Raw genomic sequence first — 16,470 nt, forward strand, 5'->3', positions numbered from 1 at the left:
TACCCAGAATATAAGTTTGTTCTTATTTCACACTGAGAATTATAGAAGCACCATCATAAAAACTGTCATGAATGAATAAGTTCTCTGGGTGTGTTGATGCTGGAAAAATTCAAAATGATTCTTGTTCCTGGTCCTTCTCCAAATTGAGATAAAGTGCCACATAGAGGGCTAATATGGAATGTTAGCTCGCATGAGATCAAGGGGGAGCTAGCTAATTGGATCCATAATTGGCTTGATGGTAGGAAACAGAGGGTGATGGGGGAAGATTGTTTTTCAAACTGGAGGCCTGTGACTAGTGATGTGCCACAGGGACTGGCATTGGGCCTATTGTTGTTCAACATTTATATAGATCATTTGGATGGGAATGCTAAGGCATGTAAGCTTGCTAATGACACTAAAATAATGTCATCATCGTCAGTGAAGAAGGCTATCAAAAATGAAGGGGAATCTTGTTTAATGGGCTGAGGAATGGCAAATGCTGTTCAATCCAGATAAGTATGATGCCTTGTATTTTGGGAAGTCAACCAGAATCAGACTTTCACAGTGAATAGTCAGGCTTTGGAAAGTGTTATAAAAAAATAAATCTGGTGGTAGAAGTATACATCTTGCTTAAGGTGGTGTCACAGATAGACAGTGTGGCAAAGGTGATTGATATATTGACCTTCATTAGTTTTTAATGTACTGTGCTGCAAAGGGTGAATGATAGCATTTTTGCCCTGAATTCTGGCCTCCAGAGCTGCAGTTTCTTTTGTTTGAACATCACTTCCTGTATGTAAGCTTTCTTTATATAATGTCCTGCAGGGGTTAATTTTGATTCAATTTAAAGCACATAGTGGAAAGACATCCATCTCCATCCTTTCTTTATTGCCCCTTGAAAGAACAATATCTGTAAGTTTGAAGTTTTTGTTGGTATTTGTAAAGATTTAGTGGACACATTTTGAAGGAGGTATTAGGTTTGTCATTTATTGTTATTAACTATCATTGCGTCAAGAGCTTATTCTTTTTTACATGGCATAGTTATAGAGTGTTGCATGTGTGCATTGCCTTGGTTAAACTCAGTTGTGAGAATAATCAACAGTATTAGAATATTCACACACAAAATGATTTTGTATTGAGTTTAATATATATTTACTTAACTTTCTGCAGTTTCAGAAGTAACTTATTTAAAAACTCTGAAGGAAGTTTCTGTCTCAGGTGATCTTTAAAAAGGCATTTAGCTCACTGTGTAGCTTTCTACATATGTGCTGCAAGGGCAGTTAATTCTGTGTATGTATGACTATAAACTTGAATCGGGGCATTGACTGTAGGAGTTGGGATGCTAATTTGCAGTTGTTCAAGTTGTTGGTGAGGCTACATTTGGTGTGTTGCATACAGTTCTGAAAAGTTGTAGGAAAGATGTCATAAACACAAGATATTCTGCAGACGCTGGAAATCCAGCAGAACCCACAAAATACTAGAGGAACTCAGCAGGTCAAGACCCTCTATGGAAATGAATAAACAGTCAATGTTTCAGGCTGAGACCCTTCTTCAAGACAAAAGAAGGATGAAAGGTGTCAATAGGCAGGAACGAGTGCAAAGAAGATTTACAAGGATATTGCCTGGACTTGAAGAGAGAGTTTAGGCAGGCTGGGACTTCATCCCTTGGAAGATAGGATATTTGGGATGTTCTCACAGAGCTGCGTTAATATATGAGGATGCAGTGAATGCAGTCATCTTCTCAGGGAGTGGGAATGAAAAACTAGAAGGCATAGATTTAACTTGAGAGAAGAAAGATTTAAAAGGGACTTAAGGGGCAACTTTTTCGCAAAGTGGATGGCGTGTAAAGGAACAAGCTGCCAAGGTAAGTGGTTGAGGCAAGTACAATAACAACATTTAAAGGAGATTTGGACAGGTACATGGATAGGAAAGTTTTAGTGATATTGGCAAATGGGACTAACTTAAGTGGACATCTTGGTCGGCATGGATGAATTGACCTGAAGGGCCTGTTTTTGTGTTATATTGCTGTATAAATCTGTAAAGAAGTAATTCAGCAAAGGTTCATCTGATAGATAGGCAGTAACAGGAGAGTAAGATTTCAGGGCCTATACACTTTAGAGTTTAGAAGAATGAGAGATAATCTCATTGAAACATACAAAATTCCTTTGGGAATTGGAGATTATATTTTCCCTGGCTGGGCTATTTAGATCCAGGGATCACAGTTCCAGATTTAGATGCTGGCCATTTGGGACAGAGTTGGGAAGAAATAATTCACCAGCGAATAGTAAATCTTTAGAATTCTCTATCTAAGAAGGCTATGGAAACTGAGTGGATGATCATTTTTAGGATCTTAGGACATTAGGGAAAATTGATGGATTTAGGGTTACTGCTACAAGAAGAGTCAAAGTCAAAAGGTCAGCCATTATTTTATTGAGTGGTGGAGTAGCCACAAGGAAAGACTTACTGCTGCTCATACATTTTCTGTTCTTAATTTGTTGTAGCCACATTATCTGCAAATTGCAAACCCAACCCCATTTGTTCTGTAAGGTGGTCTGATAGCTGTTACATTACAGGAGAATTTAGGGTTTCCTGGGTTTCAGTCAAATGGTAATTGAATGCCAAGGGTAGCTACATTTTCCTCTCTTCTAACATTCAAGTCTTGCATCCATGTCTTGATCGAGGCTGTAATGTGTATGGGACTGAACTGCATGGCAAAACTCCAACTGTGGACAAGTGAACAAGTTACTGGTGCGTCATTGTCACCTACAGTGATGCTTCTATTTTACTGACCAGTGTGAGGATGTTGATAATTTTGACATGGATGGGATTTTCCAAAAGACATTTTATTTTGAACAGAAAAAAGACTATCGTAGTATGTGTAATGAAAATGCTGAGATCGAGGATTGGCTAGTTTGGTGAACAAGTCTTCACTCTGCAGTGCAGGTGAGATGCTGTCAAGGCTCGTATTATTTGCAGTGCTCCCATTAACCTCCTAATGTTATATGATTGACTCAGTTTGTCTGGGCACTGGCAATTATACTGATTAGAACTTCAGCTGGTCTGTAATTTTCAATTTCCATGTGCCCAACATGAAATCTATGCTGACCTGCAGGTATCAGTTTGCTTACTGCTAGAACTGAAATTGGAAGTTATCTACAAGGTATTTATGTTTGCTAGTCCTGATCCTTCAATGCAAACGCTGCTCCCTTATACTCATAATTTCCATAATTACCTTCATTACCTCTACACTACTAATGTCTTTCATGTTCTTTCATCTAATTTCTTCTTACAGTTCTTCCACTTGTATTATTTGTGCTATATTATTGAGAACTTCCTCTCTGGGTTTAAATTTGATTTAAAAATTTTTGTGGGTTGAGCTTCAAAATGTGTTCTACTTCTGTCATCATCCAGTAAAGTACATATCTCAGTTTTAAATTTTTCTTATTCCAAACCTACTTTCAAATCCTTTCCTCCTATTAAGGTGCAAATTTGCTCCATTGGAATCAGTTTTAATATCACTGGCATATCTCATTAAATTTGTTGTTTTGTGACAGCAGTACATTGCAATACATAATCAAAAATAATGATAAATTACAATAAGAAAAAGATATATAAAATTAAATTAAATAAGTACTGTTTATTCAGAAATCTGATGGCAGAGGGGAACAAGCCATTCCTAAACCACTGTGTGTGGGTCTTCAGGCTCCTGTACTTCTTCCTTGGTGGAAGCAATAAGAAGAGGAAAAGTCCTGAGTGATGGAGATCCTTAATGATGGATGCTACCTTTTTGAGTCATCACCTTTTGAAGATGTTCTCGATGCTGGGGAGGCTCGTGCCCATGATGCAGCTGGTGAATTTGCAACCTTCTGCAGCTTTTTGCAATCCTGTGCAGTAGCCCCTCCATACCAGATGTTGATGCAATGTTGGTGTGCTCTCCACGATACAGCTGTAGAAGTTTATGAGAGTCTTTGGCGACATAAATCTTTTCAAACTCCTAATGAAATATAGCCACTGTCGTGACTGTTTTTGTAATTGCATCATTATTTTGGGCCCAGGATAGATCTGTAGAAATGTTGACACTCAGGAATCTGAAACTGCTCACATTTTCCACTGCGGATCCCTTAATGAAGACTGGCGTGTATTCCCTCAACTTATCCTTTTTGATGTCCACAATCAGTTCCTTGGTCTCACTGATGTTGGGTGCAAGGTTGTTGCTGCGACACCACTCAACAAGCTGATCTATCTCACCCCTGTACACCTCCTTGTCAGCGTCTGAAAGTCTGCCAACAATAGTTGTGTCAACGGCATATTTATAGATGGCACTTGAGCTGTGCCGAGCCACACAAACATGGTAGTAGAGAGAGAAGTGCAGTTCCCTAATTATTTCACTTTTCCTTATTAATTATTAAACAAACAATCCAGAATCAAATTCGTTTATTTAACACATTTAAATCAAAACATACAGTGAAATGCGTTATTTGTGTTAAGAGACATTACATAAGGATGTGTAGGCGGCAGCCTGCAAGTGTTGCCATACATTCTGACAGCAACAGAGCATACTCACAATTTTCATAGACCAAACAAAACAAGCAACAACAACACCAACAGAATAACAGGAAGACAGCAATTAAATAACAACAGTAAAATAAGTTCAGTTTCTCCCTCCCACCCACCAACCTGCACACAGACTCCAACTCCAGGACAGGCTGTCTCTGGTTTCCAGATTCCAGATTCCAGCCTCCAGAGGACTTGTGGGTTCGCAGACATTGGACCTTTGTCTTCCCCATACAGACCTCAGCCCTAGGGCTCTGCCCAGCAGGCCTTGACTTTTGAACTTCACAGGACTCTCCAGTGATGATGACTGAGGACACTGAAATCTTTGCCTCAAACTCTGGACTCTCAAATAACTGCAACCCCAAATACTAAGCCTTGAACTTTGGTCTTGCCAACTCATGTACCTAGGAGATACTGGTCCTTGTATTGCTTGCCTGCATGGAACTCAAATTCTAGAACCCAATGATGACTCATTGACTTGGGGGATCCACTAGCCCTATGTCTCATTGCCCTGTCAACTCGACACCCAATCATGGATGTCATTCATGCCACATCCATATTGCTGGCCTTTGAGCATGGAGCAGAGGCCTAAACTCTGACATGACCTCTAACTCTTCCATATCCCTGTTCCTAAAACCTAATCCTGAACAACATGCAGTATATGCAGTATTCTTTCTCTTTATGTAAAAAAAAAATGATTCTTATGATTAACTGTTCATTTCTGATGTGGCATAATAAGCAGAGGAATAGAGCTGAGATAGTTGGTTCACAAACAGAGGCATTGTGTAGTGAGACTGCTGGCAAGGAGAGGCTGATGATTCGGCAAAATTGCAGTCAATGGGATGAGCTGCAATGTAAAAGGCAGATAAAATTAAAAAGGGTGAATATAGGACTGAAGGCACACAGAATACGGAATAAGGTAGATGAACCTGTAGCACAGTTCAAGATTGGTATGTATGATGTTTTCAGCAGCACTAAAATGTAGATGAAAGAAGATGATAGCTGGGAGTTTAACATCCAAAGACACATATTGTATTGAAAGGACAAGTGGGTAGGCAGAGTGGGTGGTAAGGCTCTGTTGGTAAAAAATGAAATCAAATCATTGGAATGAGGTGACATGGGATTGGAAAGTGTGGAATTGTTGTAGATAGAGCTAAGGAACTGTAAGGGTAAAAAAAAAACCTGATGGGAGTTGTATATGACCCCAAACAATAGTAATGATATGATCTACAAATTATAATATAAAATAGAAGATGCATGTCAAGGGGGCAATGTTACGATAGACATGGAAGGTTTAAATATGCAGATATATTGGGAAAGTCACATTGGTGTTGGGTCCCAAGAGAGGGAATTTCCAGAATACCTATGAGATGGCTTTTTAGAGCAGCTCATGATTGAATCCACAAGGGAAGCAGCTATTCTGGATTGGGTGTTGTGCAATGAAGTGGAAATGATTAGAGAGCTCAAGGTAAAGGAACATTTAGGGAAAAGTGATCATAATATGATAGAATTCATAATGCCATTTGAGAAGGCGAAACTACAGTCAGATGTATCAGCTTTACAGTGGTGTATGGGGAATTACAGACACATGAGACAGAAGCTGGCCAAAATTGATTAGAAAAGAACATGAGCAGGGATGATGGCAGAGCAGCAATGGCTGGAATTTTCGGGAGCAATTCGGAAGGCGCAGAGTAGTTACATCACAAAAAAGTAGTATCCTAAAGGCAGGATGGCACAAACATGGCTGACAAGAGAAGTCAAAGCCAAAGAGAGGGCATTTAGTAAAGCAAAAAATAGTGGGATGTTAGAGGATTGGGAAGCTTAGAAACATAGAAAACCTGCAGCACAATATAGGCCCTTTGGCCCACAAAGCTGTGCCAAACATATCCTTACCTTAGAAATTACCAAGGATTACACATAGCCCTCTATTTTTCTAAGCTCCATGTACCTATCCAGGAGTCTCTTAAAAGACCCTATCGTATCTGCCTCCACCACCATCGCCAGCAGCCTGTTCCATGCACTCACCACTCTCTGTGTAAAACAACTTAACCCCTGCCAACTCCTCTGTACCTACTTCCAAACACCTTAAAACTGTGCCCTTTCGTGCTAGCCATATCTCCAAAATGCCCTCCCACTGAGAAATCTGACACCTGACCAGGTTCATTTCCTAATACCAGATCAAGTACAGCCTCTCCTCTTGTAGGCTTAGCTATATGTTGTGTCAAGAAACCCTCTTGAACACACTTAAACCCCTCTAAACCCCTCGCTCTAGGGGCATGCCAATTGAAATTTGGGAAATTAAAATCTCCAACCACGACAACACTGTTATTATTACACCTTTCCAGAATCTGTCTCCGTATCTGCTCCTCGATGTCCCTGTTACTATTGGGTGGTCTATAGAAGATGCCCTGTAGAGTTATTAACCCCTTCCTGTTCCTAACTTCCACCCATAGACAATCCCTCCATGATTTCCTCCTTTTCTGCAGCCGTGACACTATCTCTGATCAGCAGTGCCACGCCCCCACCTCTTTCGCTTCCCTCCCTGTCCTTTCTGAAACACCTAAAGACTGGCACTCAAAGTAGCCATTCCTGGCCCTGAGCCACCCAAATCTCTGTAATGGCCACAATAACATAACTCCGTTTACTGATCCACGCTCTATGCTCATCTGCTTTGTTCATAATATTCCTTGCATTAAAATGGACACATCTCAAACCATCGGTCTAAGCACGTCCCCTCTCTATCACCTGCCTATCCTCCTTCTCGGACTAAAAATTGTCGGCGCATGAAGGGATAAGGGGAGAAGGCAGTAAATTCGAACTGAGAGAGAAAATGGATCAGCCATGATGAAATGGCAGAGCAGACTCAATGGGCTGAATGGCCTAATTCTTCTCCTATATCTTATGGTCTTGTAATGCTTGCAAAATCTCAACCTACCATTGCTATACAGAGCACCCCACAAAGGAGCAGAAGCAAATAACAGGCAGTATCTATGGAGGGAAATAAACAACCAATATATCAGTTCAAGGTCCTTCATCAGGATGGGAAAGAAAGAGGGAAGATAACCAGTGTAAAGTGGTGGGGTGGAGTGGAGCAAGAGCTTGTGCGTGAAAGATGGATCTAGTTGAGGGGAAGTGATAAGTAGGAGAGGGATGAGGAGAGTGGGAATGATGTAAGAAGCTGGGAGGTGATTAGTGGAAGTGATTGAGGGCTGAAGTAGATGGAATTTGATCGGAGAGGACAATGGATCATAGAATAAAGGGAGGGGAACCAGTGGGAGAGCTGCTCAAAAGATACACTAACATGTTGCTTCAATTTTTTTTTCTAATTTCAAATAGGGATGTATTGCAATTTATGAGAATAAAGCAAAAAGCAATCTATTTTATTGTCCTTTTAATTAACTTTATTATAGGTTTTAATTAAAGGTTTGAAAAATTGTTTTAAGAAAAGTTATACGTGTAAATGGCTTCTCATATGGTACTTTGGAAGCAGTTATCAACATGGGAAATTTGCTAATTGCTGGCCTTGAATGTTAAACTGCAAAATCTCAAATACTCACTGGATGCTTATTTACCAGCACCTGCTTAAAATTTGCAGGTTTTGGCTCAGGCATTCTATCTGTAACATCCCAAAAGCATTGCCAAATACATCACTAATACAGCTGTGCTACATTACATGGTAAGGTTCATTTGAATTATTTATTTAGTTGATTTTACAGACAGTCTGATCTAGTTCTAAGTGGATGTAGGCTAGGAATCAATATCTTCTATCAGCAGATGTTCCATGTGGACTATGAGCTGGATATTTCACAGCCTCCAATACTGAGTGCCGAATCTCTCACTGCCTGTTATGAATTCCCTCATTTTACTTTCTTGCAAACAGTCTGTGGGGATATCGGCTTAGACAATTTTAATTTGAGTTTATTTAGAAGTAACTTATAGTTCTGTAACAGCCTTAATTTATCTACTGTACTGGAGAATTTTTAGTCAGAACAGTTAGCATTGAAAACATCTTGTGTTAATCCTACCTATCACTATTAGAATCATTAATTTTCGCTGTTATTATATTTTATCAGTATTTCTAAACTGGTTATCCAAAGTTGAGAGAGATGATGATGTCAGTGTATTTCAGACTGAGCAGCACCTTACTGGGCTGTTACTAGCATCCTGTTATTATGTAGAGTGCTGTGCAAAAGTCTTGGGCACATACAGTACATATATATTTAAGCCAGGGTGCCTAAGACTTTAGCATAGTTCTTTATTTGTCAATATGGAGTGGAGAATGAGTTTTTAAATCTGGCAGGAGTAAAAGATTTTGCGAATGGCGAGGTTAGAGCACAGTGGGAGGGGTGTGGGACAGGTGGCAGAGAAGGAGTGCCAGGGGAGACGGGTGGTGGTGGCGTGGGTGCAGAACACCCAACCCTGAGACACCAGGCAAGGTCATTTCAGTCCATACAATTGGTTTATTGATCATTACAGAATTTCCCTCTGGTGCTTCCTGCTCCCTCCCCACTCCCTTCCTCCTTTCCCAACCATGATTCCCCTCTTCCTGCCCCATTTCCACTCTAATCCACAACAGAGACCCATATCAAAGTCAGGCTTATCATCACTTAGATATGTCATGAAGTGATTTTTTTTTGTGGCAGCAGTACATAAAATTACTACAGTATTATGCAAGTCTTAGGATATATATAATATACACACACCTAAGATCTTTGCACAATACTGAAAATTCAAAAATGTGACTTGTGTTTGCTTTCTTTGCTAACGTTCATCCATGAAGGATGGCAGGTTGGTAGGTTCAGCCAATACATGCAGATCTTGGATCGTAATGTGGAGAATGTTAAAATCATTAGAAAGCACCAAAAATCACTATAGGTAACATCAGTAATAAAAGTTTATGAAGGTTTGAAGCTGTATTAATAAATAGTAAATGGTTCATGGTGAAGGCATTTAAAATGTTGGATATGATGGTCATAAGTGTGTTTGATTATGAGGATAGTTCTACTCTTTTGGCAGATATCCATAGTAGGCACAGAAATGGTAAATTGAATTCAATCAAGAGAAGTTAGAGGTGGAGTATTTGAGAATGACAAACAAAGGGAGGAAATACATAAGAATAAAATCAATGTTACTATAAGTACAGAGGAACAGATATGATAGGGTCTTTTAAGAAACTCCTGGATAGGTACATGGAGCTTAGAAAAATAGAGGGTAACACTCGGTAATTTCTAAGGTAAGGACATGTTCGGCAGAGCTTTGTGGGCCGAAGGGCCTGTATTGAGCTGTAAGTTTTCTATGCTTCTAACAGAGGGATCTTCAAGTATATGTCCACTTACTTTTGTGAGGCTAAACTAGAATGTGAGGACAAGAGGTCATGCTAGGACTTCATAAATCATTAGCTTTGACCAGGATTGTGTACAGTTCTGGAGAACACTTTGCTGGAAGCAGGTGATATCACAGCGATGGTCCAGTGGATATTTATAAAGATTTTGTCAAGGCTGAGGAATTTTAGTTCTGAGGTGAAATGATCATTCTTGGGTTTGATTCTTTGGAACAAGGTATATTTAGGTGATTTAATTGGTGATTAAAAGTAGGCGAGATCTACACAGGCTAAAAGCAGAGAGGCATATTTCCATTAGCAGAGACATCAGTAATTAAAAGGCATTTTTTTTATTGCAACATAGACCATTTGGCCCATCAAGTCTATGTCATCTCAGACATTCTCATCAATCCATTCGCTCAGTTCCTTCCCTATAATCTATTCTCTCCAACAGGCCATTGACATGCTTTCTCCTCAATTTTCCTGCCAAACAGTAGGGACAATTTGTCGTTGATAATAACTTACCAGGAAGGCACCTAAAGCATTCAGGGTAAATTTGCATAGTTACAGCCAGCATCAGAGGTCTGTGATCCATCAGAAATTACTAGAGTTGTACCACAGAAACACTAACTGCTAAACTGCTGTGCCACCATTAATTAGTGGAAGGATTTAGAGGGAGTTCAGAAGAAGTATTTCATCCAGTGGGTGGTGAGGGTTGAACTCTCTACTTGAGAAAAACATTGGAGGCAAAAGTGCTCCCCACATTCAAAAGAAAACATCTGCATGAGTACTTGAAAATCTATGGGTACGACCTCCAAAGCTTTGGATCCAGAGGTAGAAAGTGGGATTAAAACATAAAACATAATGGTCATTTATTGCCATCGTGGATATGATGGGCTGGCTGACTTCCTTCTATACTATAAATCTGTGATAATGATGCACCATCAATAACTCCAAAAGACTGGAAGTAGAGTAAATACTGAAAGGCTTTTATTAACAGTAAAATGTGACCTCCACCATGCTGAGTATCTGCCCCTGGACTGAGAGGAGGAGCAATGGTGCAATTGCCTTTATTCAGGGTTCTGTGGGAGGAGCCACAGGAGCAGTCAGCAGAGGGGCGTGTCCAGACAGGTAACCCAGTTACAACATATACATATGGTTTACCACAGATAAGGGGGAAAATTAACTTCAGTTACAACTTCTTAACACATGCTTTGTCAGGTGATTGTATCAGCCTTGCATGTTCAGTTCTATTGACTTCAAAGGGGCTGAATATGTGAATGTGAATCAACCAGCAACGGATAACTCTCACCCAAAATGGAAGAAAGACGCTTGACTGAGAACCATTAATCAACCAGTCAAGAAATGAAAAACTTTCTTCATTTTATCATGACATGTTGCGTAACCAGTTGCAAAAGTTGTGCAGAGAACAATGCGATTGAAGCAAACTGCTGTGTTGTGGCCACTTTAGTGGACAATGAAAATTTGCAACCTAGAGCTGGAGAAGCAGGAACATTTACATTCGAATCTTACAAATCTTTATTTCCACTTGTGATAATATTATAAATGGGATATTGAATATTGCATTAAAATACGAAACTATAGTCTAAATTAGAAAACAACATTTTAGTGAGCAAGCTTCTGTTCTGACTTCCCCTGATTTGAAATCGATATTTTCTTCTATGAAAAGGAGTTTTTGTTAAGCCATTGTCTAATTAAATGAAGGGACAATTCATGGGAGAGCTTCAACATCAATGGTAACTACTTAGGATTTTGAAATAATGGTCAACTTGGAATGCACTGAAAAGCAAAGTACAGTATATATACTGTAACCCTCTTCAAGTTGAGGCTTCTTTTTTGCATGCAACTGGAGGTATAAACAAATTAGTAGATTCCAGTCAGTTTTGTGTTTTTTATTTTTCAAATCTCTTTGCATTTTTTCCAAGGCTTCACTCCTCTGGTATCCATCAACAATTATGTGACTTTCCATTTAACTGAACATGTTCACTGTGCATGCCTGCATGTCAAGTATGTAGGAAAGTACTAAGAAACAAGCTTCCTAGCACACGACAGTAAAGCTGAGTGAATATATTTTCACGATCCTGTGAATTTTGTGAATTTGAAGTATAGCTGGGTCTCTGAAGGATAAGGCATCATTTATCATCTTCTCAATGCAATGGCATCAAAATAGTGACACAGGAGAACACTTCCCTGAGGATACCAGCCAAATGAATAAACCTCTCATCCATGCTGTACCCTTCCCTGTCAATCATGTACTGCACACACCATCCACGATGACGTGAATCCATCAGACAGTGAACCGTGCACACTGCGTGTTCTTTGACCATTCCAGGATCTTGAGGTGCTGGCTCAGATGGGTTGAGTGGTCCATGGATAACGGGCTTGAGGCAGGACACACAGAAGGTAAGTGTGATCCTGAGGGATGGTGACAGCTGAAGATGGTTCGTGATTGGATTGATGCACTGGGTAACTTTGAAGGGACCACTGAACTGGGATGACAGATTTCAAGCATTGGTGCGGAGAAGCAGATCTCGGATGGACAGCCAGACATGGTCCACAGGCCGAAGCAGTCTGGCTGGGTGCCGCCGATGGTTGGCCTGGCGGCAGTTGATGCACTTGGCAGCTAGGATGCTCATCTGTGCCCTCTTCCAAGCATTCTGGCGGTGGCAAACCAGTGTCCTGGCAGGTGGGACCTCCACTGTGGCTCCTCTGTGTAGAACAATGGAGGTTGGTAATCATGATGCACTTCAAAACTGATACATTTGTGGCAGAGGAGGTGTGAGAATTGTGGGACAACTCGGCCCAAAGCAAATACTTCCTCCATGTGGAACAGTTAGATGTGGTGAACATCACAGATGGTTGACTTTTCTGGCTATCCATTGGTCTGCGGATGATAGCCAGAGGACAAACTCAATAAGGTACGGAGGAGGGAGCAGAAAGCTCGTCAAAAGTGGGAGGCAAGTTGTGGGCACCGGTCTGACACAATCTCCTTGGGGGAAGCGTGTTGGAGAACCAAGTCCTCTGACTCAGTGGCTGACAGAAGTTTGGGGAGAGCAATGAAATGGGCCACCTTGGAGAACCAGTCCACCACTGTGTTGATCACTGTGGTCCTGTTGGAAGATGGCAAGTCCATGATGATATCCATGGGTGTCGAGAGACCAGGAGGGGCCGCGTGAGCCCAGAGGGCAGCTGGCTGGAGGAACTGGACTGGACACATTGAGAGCAGGCAGCAATGAACTGACGTAGATCTGTGAACATGGTGGGCCAACAGAATCAGTATCCAGGAAATTCAGAATCCACCGGGTTTCTAGATACCCAGATTTGGGAGAGCAGTGGGCTGCTGGAATGTTTCAGAGTGCACAGCTCTGTCGGGTGATTGCACATGTGACTGACAGGAGTGTTGGCTGAAGCAAACGTGCTTGGTGGATCTGGTTCTCAAGGTCTTAGATGATTGGGACAAGGATCTGGGAGGATGGAATGATGGGCTGAGGGTCAACATCTGTTTCAGTTGGGTCAAACTATCATGACAGGACATCCACCATAGGGTTCTTGGAGCCGGGTCGGTAGGAAATAGTGAATTTGAAGAAGAGGGCCCCGTGAGCCTGACATGGTGGTCTGTAGGGCGAAAGTTCTATGGTCAATCGGGAAGGGCTTGGTGTTTGCCTTCAGCCAATGTCCTTATTCCTTCAAGGCCCATTTGATGGTGAGTAGTCCCTGTCTCCTACCCCATAATGGCACTGTGCGGAGTTGAAATTACTGGTCTTCAAAGAAAATGCAGCAGGATAATTAGGACTTATAATTTTGTACTTATTGATCTGCCCACTTCAGCTTGGCACAAGAGCTTTTGTTGAGTCAGTCCAGCCTTATAGGTCAGTGTGGGATGGCTGCCATTGACAAGCCTTGATTGTATGACAGAGCACAGATGGTGAGCACAGAGGATGGGTTGGATCAAACACCAGCCGGCTTATTGAAGGAGCAATGAAAAAGATTTGCATAGAATCTAAGAAAATTAACACAGGGATTCTGGCTATGTATATGAATGAGTTATGCACTGCGGAGGTTATTCCTCTGTTTTGCAGAGTGTTCTTGAGATGTATGGGGGTGGTAGAATTTTGGCAGCTACCCCAAAGAAACATAATAATTGGCTGTTTTCAGCTGTTTACACTGCTTCCCTGAGCCTCTGTCAATCTTTCACTGAATTACAGCAGTAAATCAGGCGAACCTTGTGAAAATTCTTGTAAATACTTTGACATTGTAAATTGCATGGCCTTGCATGCTGATGATAAAGCTGTCAATATTGGATATAGAAAAAAATCTTTTATTAAATTGTGAGCAAAAATTAGAATATTCCAGCAAGAGGCCATGTGTATCATGCTGATTACAACACTGCAAGAAGAAAATTTCCATATACCTCATTGGATTTGTTGATGTGGAAGTTGTTATGGTTAACAGGTATCAGGCATCAATGGTTACTATTTAGTTAGTCACTTGAAGTAGATTTATATCTCTGGTCAAATCTTTCACCAAATATAAAAAATGTTATCCCCTGTATTAGTTTGTTTGGCTTTTGTAACAGTGCAACAAAATATTTTTTAAACAGGAAAGATCCAACAAACTATATTTAAATAATATGAAGCATTTTTCAAATCTCTTTGAAATTGTATATCAGTTCTCCTTAGGCTACATTACCCTTTGCCATATATTTCAATCAACTGTTCAAGCAGATGATAAACTTCTGTGTAAATAGAAGCACAGATTCCTAATGCAACTGTGCAATGGTGTTACATTTGGAAATATGGTTTATAATACTACAACACTGACCAATATCATTTTAATGTGTAACACAGAGGAGAAGGCCAAATTTTTCATCAAATAACGGGCTGCTCCAGTTGCTCGGGATTCATGCCTATGGGCTCTCTATTGTTCTGAATGCTGTTTGTTTACTTTGGTGTTGAAGTTTCTGGAGCAAAATTGGCAACGAACCAACACATCAGGCAGATTGTACAATAAATTATTGATGTGATATTGACCGCTTTCTGTGATCATTCCTGATTTTATGTACACTAAGTTCTCATTGCTTACGAGAGAAAGGATTATAGATGGCAAAAATCCTGGGTACTAATTAGGCTGCTCATCCTAACTCTGTGACTGCAGTAACATACAAAGGTTAACTCCAGCAGAATTGTGCAAGCACTTGAACTTTGGTTCTGGACCCAGACCTATCCGCATTCCTGATCCATGGTGCGCCTGACTCCCTCCTTGCAACAGGCTGCACACACAGCTCACGTTGCAAGTGTGCAGAGGCAATCCTCTATTCGCCAGCATAACACATCAAATGCAAATGATCTCATGACAAATAGGATTCACCAGGCACCTCAGGACAGGGCTCAGGAAGAACATACTGTAGTTACTCACATGGATGACTGTGTGTGCATGGAGATCCACTGATAGTGAGTCAGCAGCTAATCAGGACTTATCATAATTTATGGCAATGCAGGTGACCGTTAAGTGCAAGTGACTACTCATATGAGTAAACACGAGGAATTCTGCAGATGCTGGAAATTCAAGCAACACACATCAAAGTTGCTGGTGAACGCAGCAGACCAGGCAGCATCTCTAGGAAGAGGTACAGTCGACGTTTCGGGCCGAGACCCTTCATCAGGACTAACTGAAGGAAGAGCTAGTAAGAGATTTGAAAGTGGGAGGGGGAGGGATGGAGCCAAGAGCTGGACGGGTGATGGGCAAAAAGGATATGAGAGGATCATGGGACAGGAGGCCCAGGGAGAAGGTAAAGGGGGAGGGGGGAGGGAAAAAATAACCCAGAGGATGGGCAAGGGGTATAGTCAGAGGGAGAAAAAGGAGAGAGAGAGAGAGAAAGAATGTGTGTATATAAATAAATAACAGATGGGGTACGAGGGGGAGGTGGGGCATTAGCCGGAAGTTAGAGAAATCAATGTTCATGCCATCAGATTGGAGGCTACGTAACTTCCTTTTCAGGTTCAGGCATTTCTACAAAGTGGATTCAGTAACTAGACAGAAAACAAACTGCATAACTTACTCTGCTATTATAAAATGTACAAATATCCTTTTGTTTCTTCAGTGACCTGGACTGTTGAAGAGTTGAGTTCAAGTAATTTGACTCACAGTCTGTGTTCAAACAGAGATGAGGAGAGAATCGATGATCCTTCTCAGGTAAAATATCAAAGTGAAAGTGGAGGTTTTAGTTATCACTCTGATGACAGATTGAAGTGGCCGGAGAATTTTTTTTTTAAGTTCAAGAAGCCAAATGTCTGTGTGCTGCTTCATTACAGCATGCATGAATTAATTAATTCGTTCATTCATTCAGGGCAAGGTGGGTGTATATGGAGCCTTGTGACAAATTAAGTATTTTACCAATATAAAATCCTTTAATTCCACCCTAATAAGGCAATGTTGATGAGAACAAGGGACAGTATAAATAAAAAGCAAAAAATTTTACTTTACATGCCTGTTTCAAAGGTACATTTAATGTCAGAGAAATGTATACAATATACATCCTGAAATGCCTTTTCTTTGCAACCATCCACGAAAACAGGAGTGTCCCCAAAGAATGAACGACA

This window comes from Mobula birostris, chromosome 3 (genome assembly GCF_030028105.1).
Source record: "Mobula birostris isolate sMobBir1 chromosome 3, sMobBir1.hap1, whole genome shotgun sequence".
Lineage (NCBI taxonomy): Eukaryota > Metazoa > Chordata > Chondrichthyes > Myliobatiformes > Myliobatidae > Mobula > Mobula birostris.